Genomic DNA, 13,127 nt, shown 5'->3' with positions numbered 1-13,127 from the left:
CAAAGGGCAAAAAGGCCATCTGTAGGGAGATGTGGATTTTTAATTAGGACTTGAAAGAAGGCATGATCTTAGTAAGCATCAGTGGTCAGAGTTCTCTGGATGTTTCATGCCTCAGTGGACAGAGATCTTGAGGCGTCCAGTGTAAATGTCTGGATGTCTTCAGATGTGTGGGTACTTGGAAGAGTCCCTGCTCCGTCTTGTCTCTTTTATAATATCCTGTGTTTGCTGAGGGTACGGCTGATAAGCTGAGAACAGTGCCTCTGCTGGCAGACAGGTTGGGTACTGGGAGAGCCATGTCCAAACCCGGCCTTATGTTTTCCTATATATATGAAAAGTCCCATTTTATCTACATAATGTATACATGTAAAATTTCACGTGCAATCTTTGATATTAATAGAGTAACTCATTACTTTCCAAAGTGGATGTACCAAGTTAGACTCTAAGTGACAGACTGCCTTCTTTCTTTCTTTCTTTCTTTCTTTCTTTCTTTCTTTCTTTCCTTCTTTCTTTCTTTTACTTTCTTTCTTTCACCCAATCTAGTGAGGTTGAACTGTCTTTTTATACTTACTGGGTAAATATGTGCCAAGGACTCAGGGGGTTCTGTAGGAGTCGTAGTGGGGATGGGGTTGAGGAGGGGGCCCAGCACTACCCTGCTTCCTGCAGCATTTCTTGCTCCCTGAGGTGTGGCCACTCTGACATTTCTTAGCTTCAGTGTGTCTCAGTGTGTGTCTCAAATGTTGGAGGCTCACCCACGTTTGAGGGTGAAGGACCAAGTGCATTTGGGAGCTCTGAGTTCAGCAGGAAGATGTGCTGGCTGTTTCCCTGCTAGGTGAGGTGTGCCTGTGCGCTGGTTGTGGCCTCCTTGGTCAGTACCTGTGGACCTGCAGCTGTTTGGATGGAGCCGAGAGCAGCTTTTGACTTTGGGTAGCAGTTTGGGAGGAGGGAGGCTGGTGACCTGCCCTGTAGTCTTGGAGCCCCGAGGGGAAGACTGGGGAAGATGTCAGTATTTGTCTTACCCATGAGTGTTGGTAGAGTACCAACATCATCAACTGTGTTTGGTGTGTGCTAGCCTCTGTTTCATGCTCTAGACATAAACCAAAGGTCTCGCTGACAAGTGGGAAGGAGAAGGGGTCAGGAGCTCGTCATACAGCCTTCCAGCCAGTCTGCCATCCATCTTCAGCCTTATCAGACATTGCCAGATGAGTCTTTAAAACAGCTGTTGAACTGATTTCTTTTTTCTTTCAATGCTGAAGACCTCTCCTTAGAAGAGAGAGAACTTTTAGACATTCGTCGAAGAAAAAAGGAACTTACTGATGACATTGAGGTACAGACAAAACAAAACTCACTCTTAGCTTTTACTTTTGGGTGAAATAGTGAAGAGCTTCAGGGAAATATGAAAAATGGGTGTATAGTGTGTGTATGTAAGAACTATGCAAAGAAACAAAGCAAGGAGTCATCTGAGCTAGCAATGCAGACTCTCCATGCCAGGCCACACAGGCTCAGGCAGAAGTCACGATGGTGCACCTGGAGCCTAGACCTGTGGGTCTGGAGTCACAGTGGCAGCAGCAGCAGCAGCCTGCAGCACCTCGTCTGCCACAGTCATATAGTAAAGGTGGTTGTGGTGACACTTGCATAATCCTGGCCCTCTGGGAGGCTGATGTGGAGGATCTCAAGCTCAAGCACAGCCTAGGCAATTCAGTGACTTAGTAAGCTCTGTCTAGAATTTTAAAAAATTATACAGGGCTAAGGATGTAGCTCGGTATGGGTGTCCCGGGTTCAGTCCTCACTACCACCAGAAAAAAATTTTGTTTTGGTACAACCTTGTTTGTGTACAATATTTGAGTACTTGGAATACTGCTTATTCCATTTTTGGCACTCAGATGTCCTTTGAATGAATAGATAGTTATAGATCTGGTTCCAGCTAGGTACCAAGTCTGCTAGGTGGCGGGAGCAGAATGACAAAGATGAGTAAAACCCAGATGAGTAAACATTATCCTTCCCACATTTGCACACTTTACCCAAAGGACAGGGTGGAGGGGTTTTCCACAGGAGACACAAATGAATACAGCCACAGTTTCAGAGCTGGGGTGCCTGAGACTTTTACAAAAACTATTCAGGAGGCCTTGGCTTCCTTGGGCAAGGCTCTTCTTTGAGAAGCTTCTTAGTCATTGTCCCTGCCAAAATAAATATGACCTCACAGACCACTCACTGTAGATCCAGACCTTGTCCCAGACAATAACTCCTTTCTAGGAACTCACTTTTAAAGTCTGAATTTCTTGGCATACAAAAAGAGGGTTCTGAATAAAAATTTCTTTGTTTTTAAAAGATAACTCATGGACATTTGTAGTCTATGGTTACCCTTCATTCTTGGGAAAATCCTGCAACCTAGAGTAAGTTCTTTGGCTGACACATAAGAACATATTTTATGTGGACACTAATAATCATACCGCTGATGAATATGGAATCTTAATTTGGCTCTGACTGCGTTATTCTGTTGGAGAGAACACTAAGGCCCAGAGGGCCTAGGAGTCTCTCAGCCAGTAGGGGACACCAGGGAAAGGGTGAGCCTGTCCCCTCTGTTTCTGGCATCTCTGAGTACCATGGACCCAGATTTCATTTCACTCCCCAGTCCCTGTCCTTGGTGCTTCATGTCTTACAAAGTGACAGAAATTACCCTGAGACTGCCTGGCTAACTTGATGCCACCTAAATCTGAGCTTCAGTTTCCCCTGGTTTCCCAAGAACAGGCAGTACAGAGGGGAAGGCAGGCGGCCTGTGCCAGGTAGCGGAGAATAGGTGCAGTTAAGTGGTTTTATCTTTTTTTTTTCTGATACTTACATGTTCCTTCCTGACTTTACACACAAATACTGTAGACTCTGCATAGGGTGCCCCTCATCTTTAGTATTTGATCAGAGGTGGACACATTGTTTTGTTTCTCCTACGCAATGCTGGGTGTGACTGAAGCTCTAGCTCTGTCTACAAATGTGTTGAGGTTCTGGACCTGTGATGATCAGATGATCCCTCAGGAAACCTGCACCCGGAAGGTGAAAGTTCTGAGTCTAGGCAGAGGAAGGTTAAGACCACACAATTTCCTCTTTTTGATAGAGGCTGAAATACGAAATTGCAGAAGTGATGACAGAGATCGATAACCTGACTTCAGTGGAGGAGAGGTAAAATGTTTATGGCTGTGCCTTTCTTTAATCTCTGCTCTGTGTCTTTATCCTCTACCTGAATTTGCCAACTGGTGAGCGTAGTGGGTAAGAAGGCTGACATGGGAAGTGGGGGCCTTTGGAGTTGTTTGTTCTTTCCTGCCCTGCCTCCCTCCTGTTCTCTCTGAAGGCGGAGGTTTCTTAGCGAACAGCACAGCTATAGCTAGTGTAGGAATTTGTTTATCAGATAAGTTCTACCCACTGTGAAACTGTCTATTGCTTCTTAACTCAACCCCAGAATGGCATGAAGTTGTCAGTGGGAATGTCTTTGTGGATTTGATATTTAGGGTAAGTATCAGGTTTTTGTTTTTCTTCTTTAGGAGTTGAGTTTATTGAGTTAAATTATCAGCAGATTTTATAAGCTTTGGAAATAATGGAGGATGCTTTACAAAATTGAATGTTTTTAGAACTGAAACTCATTAACGATGAGTAGCATACCAGTAAGCTCGCAGATAAACTCAAATCTCATGAAATGCACAGCACAGTAAACACTAATTTTTTTGAAGTGATGCTACCACTGTACCACAGTTCTTGGGTGCAAACTCACCTCATGCTTAGGATGTCCTTGCTGTTGGTTCTTGGTTGTCATCTTACTTTATATGCATCATGTGTCAAAAGTACAACAAAAAGGGCCAACATTGAGAATTTCATGTTAGTCAGGAAGCACAGAGAGAAGCACTTTGATTAATATACTCAGTCCTTACAACAGCTTATGAGGTAGAAAGTTCCATTTTAATTCCTGTCTCACTGTTGGGCTGGATGAGGCTCACGGCAGCTGAGGACCTGCTGTCCTGAAGAGGAACGTGACTGCAAGACGCAGGCCTGCAGCCATGGCTGCTTGCTGAGCTGGCTGGAGCCTGGGGTTTGGTTCATAGGAAGCTGAACTCTTCTGGCCTAGTCATCCCATGGCATGTGCTTGTCATGTCCACAGAAGTAGGAATTTAATGACACTGTCGTGAATGTCTTAGTAGACCTTGTTTTGTGTCCCACTTCACCTAAAAGACACATTTTTTAACTTAATTTTTATTAGTACATGTTTGCAACCACTAATGAATATTGTGTTTTCCTTGTGTGGAGTTGGTGCGTGTATGCGGCACAGACTAATTCCTTTTTTCATCTCCTCTTCCTTCCATCTCTTGATTCCCACCCCATTTGAGAAAGATTTATCTCCCTGATTACTATTTGCCTTTTTATTTTGCTATTTTATAATTTAGGTTACTCGTATGGGAGACACCAATCAATGTTTAAAGCTTTGTGTCTCATTTATTTCACATAAGATTATGGTCTCAAGGTATATTCATTTTTCTAGAAATGGCTCATTCATCTTAGCCCATAGTAGAATAGTACTCCAGTGTATGTAAATACCACATTTTCTTTATCCATTCATCTGCTGATAGACATATAGGCTGCTTCCATCTGATTCTTCTCAATGGCTGATCTGTAACTATGCTACCTAATAAAAGCAGAAGGTATATTTATTCTGCCTTTGAACTTTTGCTGGGAAAATTATCAAAATTATTTGGTTTATAGTCTTGGTTTCGACACTTGCCCTAGTCAGCTGGCTGCCGTGACAAAATACTGTTGACTGGGGGCTTAAACAACAGACACCTATTTTCCCATTGATCTGGGTACTGCCTGTCTGACACTGGAGTGCCAGCATAGCCAGGTTCTGGTGCATGCCCCCTCTCCATTTGCAGGCTGTTGCCTTCTTGCTGAATGCTTACATGGCCAGGGTGGAGCATGTTCACTCCAGGGTCTCTCTTCCTAAAATGGCACAAATTTTAAACTTGAGGACTCTGCTCAAATGACTTATCCTAACCTTAACTACTCCTAGGGGCCCTATATGTTCATATTGTCACTTTGTGGCTTTGGGCTTCAATATATACATTTTGCAGGGGACACAAATATTTAGTCTGTAGCTATACCAGATAATTTCATGTGCTGCAGATGCATTCAAAATTGTATCTACCCCCTATCCTTACTAAGCTGTGTAATAGTGTGAATCATAAAGATATCCTCAAAGTAAATTCTTTTAGGCTACCAGGGAGGTGATAACATTTTAAGCAAGGAGATTTGGTTTGTTCAGGTAACTTAGATTCTAGAAGTAGCACTTGGGCTTATAAATAAAAAGCAAGGTTTGGTTAAATTAAGGAAGCTAAAAACATTCTACTACTCTTTAGAGTCCCAGTGTCCTAAAATGCCTTTCAAAGAAAATTTCTTGTTTGTAACAAGGAGTTTAGTGGAGCAGAAACTGAGGACTCTGCAAGGAAGAAGATACATGAGGTCAGGTGAGGAAGGACTGATGCCCAGGTCACATAGGAAGGAGCTGCTATGGGAAGGGAGAGCAGCGTTCGGGGTTCAGGAAGTCAGAGGAGGCAGATGCAGAGAATGGGGCAACAGTGGAGACTGCGAGACTCTTCACGCTGTGCTGACCTGTACCAGAGAGCACTGTGGGCCCTAGGTGGGGGAAGGAAGCCAGAGAAAACCCTTGGTCCATGGAGACAGGCAGTATCCGGGTGGTGGCAGTACAGAGGAGGAGAAATACCCACTTCCAGAGGTCAGCAGTGGGCATGACTCCCACCATCTATGTGCTGCGCCACCAGCTTGTGAGAGGAGGCTGCATTAGAAACTAAGAGCAGACGACATCCAGGAGATGCCAGTGACATAGAGAAATAGACTCTCAGCCAATCACTGCCGAACACTTGAGGACAGCACCATCTGACAAGACATAAGACTGGACAAATAGAAGCAAAACAGGAGGAAACAGGCCTGCTAGAAACAGTGGAAAGAAACACTAAAAGTGGGATATAGTTACACATGTTATAAATATCATCAAAGAGATTGGCAGGATGGGCCTACCCATGATACCAAGGTGGGGCATTGTGAGAATGTTGGAAATAAATAGGGATGGCACGTGAACTCTGGGCCGTGCCCCAGAGAGGATGCTGCTTCAGCATGGGTTCGAGGCCTGGAAGAGAGTATAATAATTCTCTGCTGTTTTACACAGAATTACAAGGCATGGAAGATAAATCTGGCAAACCAGATTTCATCCAATTGAAGTCTCAAAGGAAACAATTTAAAATGGAACACAGGAAATTTTTTTTGTCTTTTTGAGACAAGATCTGTTTATGCAGTTCAGGCTGGCCCTGAGCTCTCTTTGTAGCCCAGGCTGGTCTCAAACTTGCAAAGATCCTCTTGCCTCAGCCTTTTGAGTGCTGAGATTACAGGCGTGTGCCACTACGCGCAGTTTAGGAAATATTTTAAAGAAAACATCCATTATTTTAGAATGAGACTAAGATAAAATTCTCAGATTCACAGTGCTCATCAAATGTGAAGCAGTATAAATTTTTGAAGGACCTATCTACACCTATAGATAGATGTACTGAATAAAATATCACAAAACTTGTAGTAAAGAGGAAGTCATTAAATTTTCCAAGAAGAAAAGACTAGGCTGCCTAAGAAGAAACGAGCTCATTATCAGGAAGCAGTAGATCAAAGAGAAAAGCGAAACAGTTCCTGAGGTTGAGAAAAACATGACAAAGCTGAGAATTCTGTCTACCAAACAGTTGCTCAGAAAAAAGGCAAGTAAAGACATTTTCAGACATGCAAGGACTCAGTCAGTCACCAAGGCATTTCCCCTGAGTCTAGTAATTGTGAAGTTGGAGGATTACACCTCCAAACAAACACACAAAATGAATCCACAGGATAAAAAAAAAAAGACAAGCAATATTTATAGTTGAGCCAGGTGTGGAGGCTGAAGCCTACATGTAATCCTAGCTCTTGAAGATTGAAGCAGGATTCCCAGTCTGAGTCTTCCCTAGGCAACTTGGTGAAATCATATCAAAATTATTATTTTTCAGAAGAGCAGTGTGAGTCATGGACTGGGAGAAGAACCAAGAAGCCAACCCCCTCCTGTGAGCCAATGACAGAAAGAAAGAAAGAAAGAAAGAAAGAAAGAAAGAAAGAAAGAAAGAACGAAAGGAAGAAAGGAAAGAAAAGAAAAGAAAGAAAAGACATCTTTATTATGGGCACTGGAGGGCTGCCAACGAGAGGCAAAGAGAAGGTTAAGAAAAAAAACTCAATGACTTTGTAATTTGACAGGGGCGGAGTTAAAGGGGTGGGATGAATGACGTATTGACACTTAAAGGGGCGGGGTGAATGACGTATTGACAGCTGATTGGAGGAATGTTGGCGGGCACGCAAAAGCTGGAGATTTAACTTTTGAGTTCAAGAAAAGAACACAGGGAGGCTGTCCAGTGCAAAGGCAGGCGCTGTCCAGCGTCTTGTTAACCCACATATGAGAGAAACCTGTGAGAAGGGCCATCTAAGGACAGCAGCATCTGCTCTCCTGGGCCAAGTCCCTGAGGCAAGAGCATGCCTGACCCAGGGAAGCAGCAGCCGCTGACAGTGGCCTGAGGTGAGGCTGGGCCCTGGATGCATCCTGCTGAGTCTGTCCTTGCGCCCTGGGTGTGGTCTTGAGAGGACGATGTGACCTCGTGCACTGTCAGGACTGTGGCAGCCATGGGATGTCATAGGGCTCTAGAAATCATCAGGTCGAATGTAGGAGACCATGCCAGTGGGGACAAGATGTCTTGGGACCCTGGCCAGGCCTATGGCAGGGGCAGCAGACCTTGCTGAAGAGTTAGTTATAGTCGCACAAAAGAGGAGCAATTGATAAATCTGTCCCCGGATTATTGAGTGGAAGGAAACCGAGTCTCTGTTGGTTCTGAGGCCCCCATTCCCCTACCGGGTGGCACCCAGGCTGAGGGGGTTGCATCCTCACTGTGGCCTGGTCACTTGATGAGAGGTGTGTCTCTCCACAGGCAGTTCCTATGGAGCATTAGGCTGCCCAGAGAGGCTCGGAAGATTAATCACATGATGGAGGCCTTCACTTTCGCTATTGCCTGTGCAACCCAGGCGTCTTCCAGTCCACAGGTGAGCCAGCTCACAGTCTGACCTCAGCTCTGCTTCAGGACAAAGGCCTGCAGTACAGAGCACCCTATTCCTGGGACCTTCTTTGCCTGCGCCAGCAGTCTTACCTGAGGTGCAGGGAGCCACTCTCAAAGGTTTCTGCTTTGCTCTTCCCTGTGGCCCTCATACTCCATGTCCAAACCTCAGTAGAGCTCAGGCTACCGAGCCCCCCGCTGTCCTCTGCCTTGTTGCAGACATGTGCTATGTGCTGTCATTTGCCATCATCATGCTGAACACCAGCCTGCACAACCACAACGTACGCGACAAGCCCACTGTGGAGAGGTTCATCACCATGAACCGTAGCATCGGTGACCTCCCTGAGGGGCGGCTAAAGCTGAGTCTGTGAGACTGAGCTTCGGAGCCTCCTCATGGTGGTGCTGTTCCTCTTCCTTCTTAACTGGACATTTTGAAACTTCCAAGTGCTCTGCAGATGGACAGTGATGGTTCATTCACTTTTTTTTTCTTTGCAGTACTGGGAATCAATTCAGGGGCATTCTCCCACTCAGCCACCTCCCTAGCTGTTTTTATGATTATTATTTTTTAACCTTGAGACAGGGTCCCTTGGTTGGACTCCTGTCTCTGCCTCCCAGAGTTCAGTGAATACAGGCCTGGGCCACCAGGCCCGGCTGGCTTATTTACTGTAAGTGCATCTCTTAAGTGTGTCTGGCTTACAAGTCCTGCTGCTCTTTATGCTTAGTCTGTATTGGAAAAGACAACAGAGAGAACAATTACTTCAACTCTGGGAATTTTTAAAATTTGGTGCTATTTTTCCCTTACAGAATTTATAAGAAAGTATTAAGAATGAACCCTTTAAGATCCCAGACGATGGTGGGAATGATCTGATATACATGTTCTTTAATTTTATGGGGAAGGCTGGATCCTGAAGCTGGGTGAGCCTGCTGTGTGTGCCCTGTCCACGGACCCCTAGCCCACCTGGCAGCTCCCTGGTCTCCCTCCCATTCCTCATAGCAGAGGCCCCTAAGCACAAGGCAGAAACATAAAAAAGAGTGCAGTTGAACCAAAGCCCACTGTAAGCAGCCACATATCCCAGCACCAATGGCTGCTTCCCTGAACAGTGGCCTCTCCAAGCAGGCTATGGGTTCCATGTCCATGGCAGGGACTTCCCAACCCATCCCAGAAAGCTGCTGAGTTGGCTTTCACCTAAATGCAGGGCAGTTTTCTCTGCAAGAAGCAAGTGCATTTACCTACAGAGAACCTGTGTGCCTTTCTCTTGGTTTGGCATGGCTGTGATTTATGATGAGTAGTTTAAATGTGCCTTCTGGGGGACGGAGCAAAGATGGTGGATAGATAACAGCTGGCTACAGAAGTTCCCTCAGATAGTCAACTTAGAATTCAGCATAGTACAGTGTGGGAAGCCCGAACAGAGGGAGATGAATTCTCTCATCCCAAGAAGAAACTAAAGTGAGAAGAACCAATCAAACATACAGTCCCGGTGCTATTATTGGAACAGCTAAAGGGTCAGTGCTCCTGCTGCTATAGCAACTTGTGGAGCTGTCCGAGGTCCCACTGCTTCGACTCACTGGAGGCAGGCGCAGACACGCTGAGGTCGGGGGTCAGCCAGCTGAATGGAGAGCTGAGCCTGCGAGGAGCCTGCAGCGACCTGTGGTGGGTGATGGGAGTGGAGCCATTCCACAGAAAGGGAGGCTTCGGTGGACAACATTCTGGGATCGGGCAGGACTGGCAAGTACAAGGGGCAACTGTGACTTCAGTCAGTTGTTCCCTTCCCGAACGGGATTGGTGGAGTGCACAAGGCCTGGGTCACGTGACCTGGCTGAGACCCAATAGGTTACCTGAAATCAATTCCCTATGGCGGCGGTGCACACCAACCATCCTAACACAGTGAAGCCTCAGAAGTTTGACTGACCCGGAGGTGAGTTGGCACATAGTAATACAGTGCAGGCCTCAGCAGCTTGACCGATCCAGAGGGGAGAGGCCAGTTCAAGCTGCCCCTGTTTGCAACTCACTAGCAAACTGCAGTGGGAAGAGACACCTAGCCAGCGTGCTTCAGAAGAATTGTAACCAACAAAGAACTAAACTGGGGCCTCCTGGAAGAAACAAAAAAGATGGGAAGAGGAAGCAACAACAAAAAGTCCCTAGGTCCCAACCCTGAGAACATTGACCCAGGACAGGTAAATACAAAGGAGAATGAGAACAGTAAACAAGCAATATCAGACACCAGTGGACATAAAGAGATATCTTTGGGATCTCATAGACAAGTTCAAAAGTGAAATAGTTAGCCAAGTAAAGCAAGATATAATAAGATTAATAAAACAGATGCTAAGCACCCCTCAAGCAGACACAGACAAAAGAAGGGAGGAACTCAAAGGAGAGAACCATTTGATGAAGAATATAAAAAAATATAGAATACATGAGGCAGATTCAAAGAGATCACCAGGAAATTAAAAACTCTATGGAAAGATGGCAAATCAGCTTGAAAGAAACTAAGGATAGATTATCCAAACTGGAGGACAGTTTTGCAATGTGGGATTATGAAAGGGAAAACTTTTTAAAAATAACAAGGAAACAAGCAGTAATAATACAAAGGCTAGAAGATGACAAGAGGATCTACAACATGAGAATAAAGAATGTGAATGAAGAAGCAGGGGTACAAACAAAGGAACTACAAAGGCTATTCACAGAAATAACTAAGGAAAACTTCCCAAACATAGGAAAAGGAAATGATATTCTGATGTATGAGGCATACAGAACTCCAGCCACCTACAACCAAAACAGAGCTACAGCCAGGCATATAATAATCAAGATCCCAGAAATTCAATATAAGAACAGAATATTAAAAGCTGTTTGAGACAAGAAACAGATAACCAAAAAGGAAGGCCCATCAGAATAACAGTAGACTTCTCGACACAAATCATCAAGTCAAGAAGAGCCTGGAGCGAAATATTCCAAGCCCTGAAAGAAAATAACCTCCAACCCAGATTAATATACTTGGATAAACTGTCTCTAGAAATTAATGGAGAAACAAGATGCTTCCAAAACAAAGAGGAACTTGGGAAATTCACAACCACCAATCCAACTCTACAGAAAATACTGCAGGGCATTCTAGAGAGAGAGAGAAAAGTACTAGGATTCCAGGAAAAGTGGCAGAGAAGCCATAATGAATGGAACAGAAAACAGAATGAAGAAGAAAAGCAGACAACTGATGGCAAAAAAAGAGCATAACAGAAATGACACAGAGAAGGTTGGTTATAATCTCTAATATAGATGGCCTTGATACACTAAATTAAAAAAACACACGTGGAGTAGATCAGGAGGCAGGGTCCACCGAGATACTATTTATAGGAAATTAACATGAAAAAGAGTATGTGGGCTGAAAATCAAACATGAGAAAACAATGCTCTATGTGACAGAGAACCAGAGAGTAATAGGGGCAGCTAGACCAGTATTTGTGGATAGGTTGGAAAGACAGGCTTTAGTAGGTAAAGGAATACAATTAGAGATCAAGTCCAGGAGAGAGAAGGTTCGGAACCACTTAGGTAAATAGCATGTTGCTCCCCGCCCTCCAATTTACAACGAAGGGTCTTGGTGAGACCCAGAAATGCACAGTGTACCCTGGGGAAGTGAAAGAGGAGGGAGAGTCTTCAAAAAGATGACAGAAGATATTGTTATAGTGTATCAGGATTTAAAACCCACGTTACTCGCACCACTCTGCTTAGATAGATTTTATTATTATTTTTGATAGATTTTATTCTGTCCCAGTTTATCTACCTGCATTAGATTTGGGGCACAGACAGCTATCCCCAAAACATCAGGATATAGCACAGTAATCATCTTTAATTTCCTGTTGTCTCAATCTGGAGCCCTATATGACTTATATTGTTTTATCATGAGTGATCTTAGTTAAATCTGGTTTGTTTGATAAATGTTTGTTTGTATGATATCGACAGATTTTATTCAAAACTGGTATGATTTGGTTTGTTTGATATGACAGATTCAAAACTGATTGATAGTATCAAGTCTGAGAATATAGGTAACTACATTGAAGATGACAAGACTCTACAATACACATTCTGATTTGATAACTGCCTGCTTTTGAAGTTTTATCCCCTATACAAAGTTGTGTTTTTATTAATACTGTTATGTACTAATATGTTCAATTATGCTATGTCTGATGATATAGCCAATTCTATTGAAGATAACAAGAGACAACACAGGAACTATGGTAGAACTCCTTGTACAATGGTCTTAGGTCTTTTTTGTTTCATGTGTTTATAGGAATATGTTTTGTTTTGTCTTGCTTTGTTTTGTTTCTCCCTCTAATTTAGAAAGGGTAGGAATACATGTTAAGACTCATGCATGTGTGAAATCTATAAACAGTTTATGAGAACTGATCTTATGACACATGATGAAATGAACAGATACTTTGAAGAGACACTAAAGTACCCAGTGCTGATCCTGGAGTGACATAATTTGACACCCAGCAACAGTATTATTCTTTGTTCAGAGTGATATTAGACTGCTTGAGTTTGTTCAATCTCAACATAATTGAAGATATGGATAACTGCATGTATGTTTAAGTGTATAGGATTGATAACCATATTTCTAAGTTTTTGTTGAATATTTGAACAGAACTGTTTGCAGTCTCTCTGTTTGAAGTCCCACTTTACATGTTCCACTTTTGTATCTGGAACAACTATTTGTAAAAGGACAATGTGTAAACATCAACTAGTGATTTCTTACTGTTTATTTTTTGTCTGGACGTATGTATTATTTCTACCCATTTTCTGTTTTGTTTAGTCTTCTTTTAAGTAAAATTAAAAAAAATAAATGTGCCTTCTTGTTTTCCTGTGGCTCCCACCTTTCTGTTCTGTGACGGGCTGTCCCTGCTTGTCCTGCGTTAGGAGGTAGGTACCCAGTGGCTTCCTCCCCTCCCCAAGCGGCTCATTCGTCTCTGGGTTTCTCTTCCCCAT

The 13,127-nt window shown here is 43.7% G+C and overlaps 1 long non-coding RNA gene across 1 annotated transcript in view; it reads left to right on the top strand.

Moving 5' to 3' along the window:
- LOC134472484 (uncharacterized) overlaps positions 1–13,037 on the top strand; it is a 23,955-nt gene extending 10,918 nt beyond the window's left edge. Inside the window, exons 2-3 of the long non-coding RNA XR_010042329.1 lie at positions 7,068–7,270; positions 8,031–13,037. This is a non-coding gene — a long non-coding RNA (uncharacterized LOC134472484). The remainder of the gene's footprint in view (positions 1–7,067; positions 7,271–8,030) is intronic.
- Positions 13,038–13,127: the final 90 nt, after the last annotated feature.

The sequence above is a fragment of the Cavia porcellus genome, unplaced genomic scaffold (assembly GCF_034190915.1).
Source record: "Cavia porcellus strain 051 isolate PalLab524CR breed Dunkin Hartley unplaced genomic scaffold, mCavPor4.1 scaffold_23, whole genome shotgun sequence".
Lineage (NCBI taxonomy): Eukaryota > Metazoa > Chordata > Mammalia > Rodentia > Caviidae > Cavia > Cavia porcellus.
The sequence above is the reverse complement of the archived record's forward strand: the minus strand, read 5'-3'. Positions and strand labels throughout refer to the sequence as shown.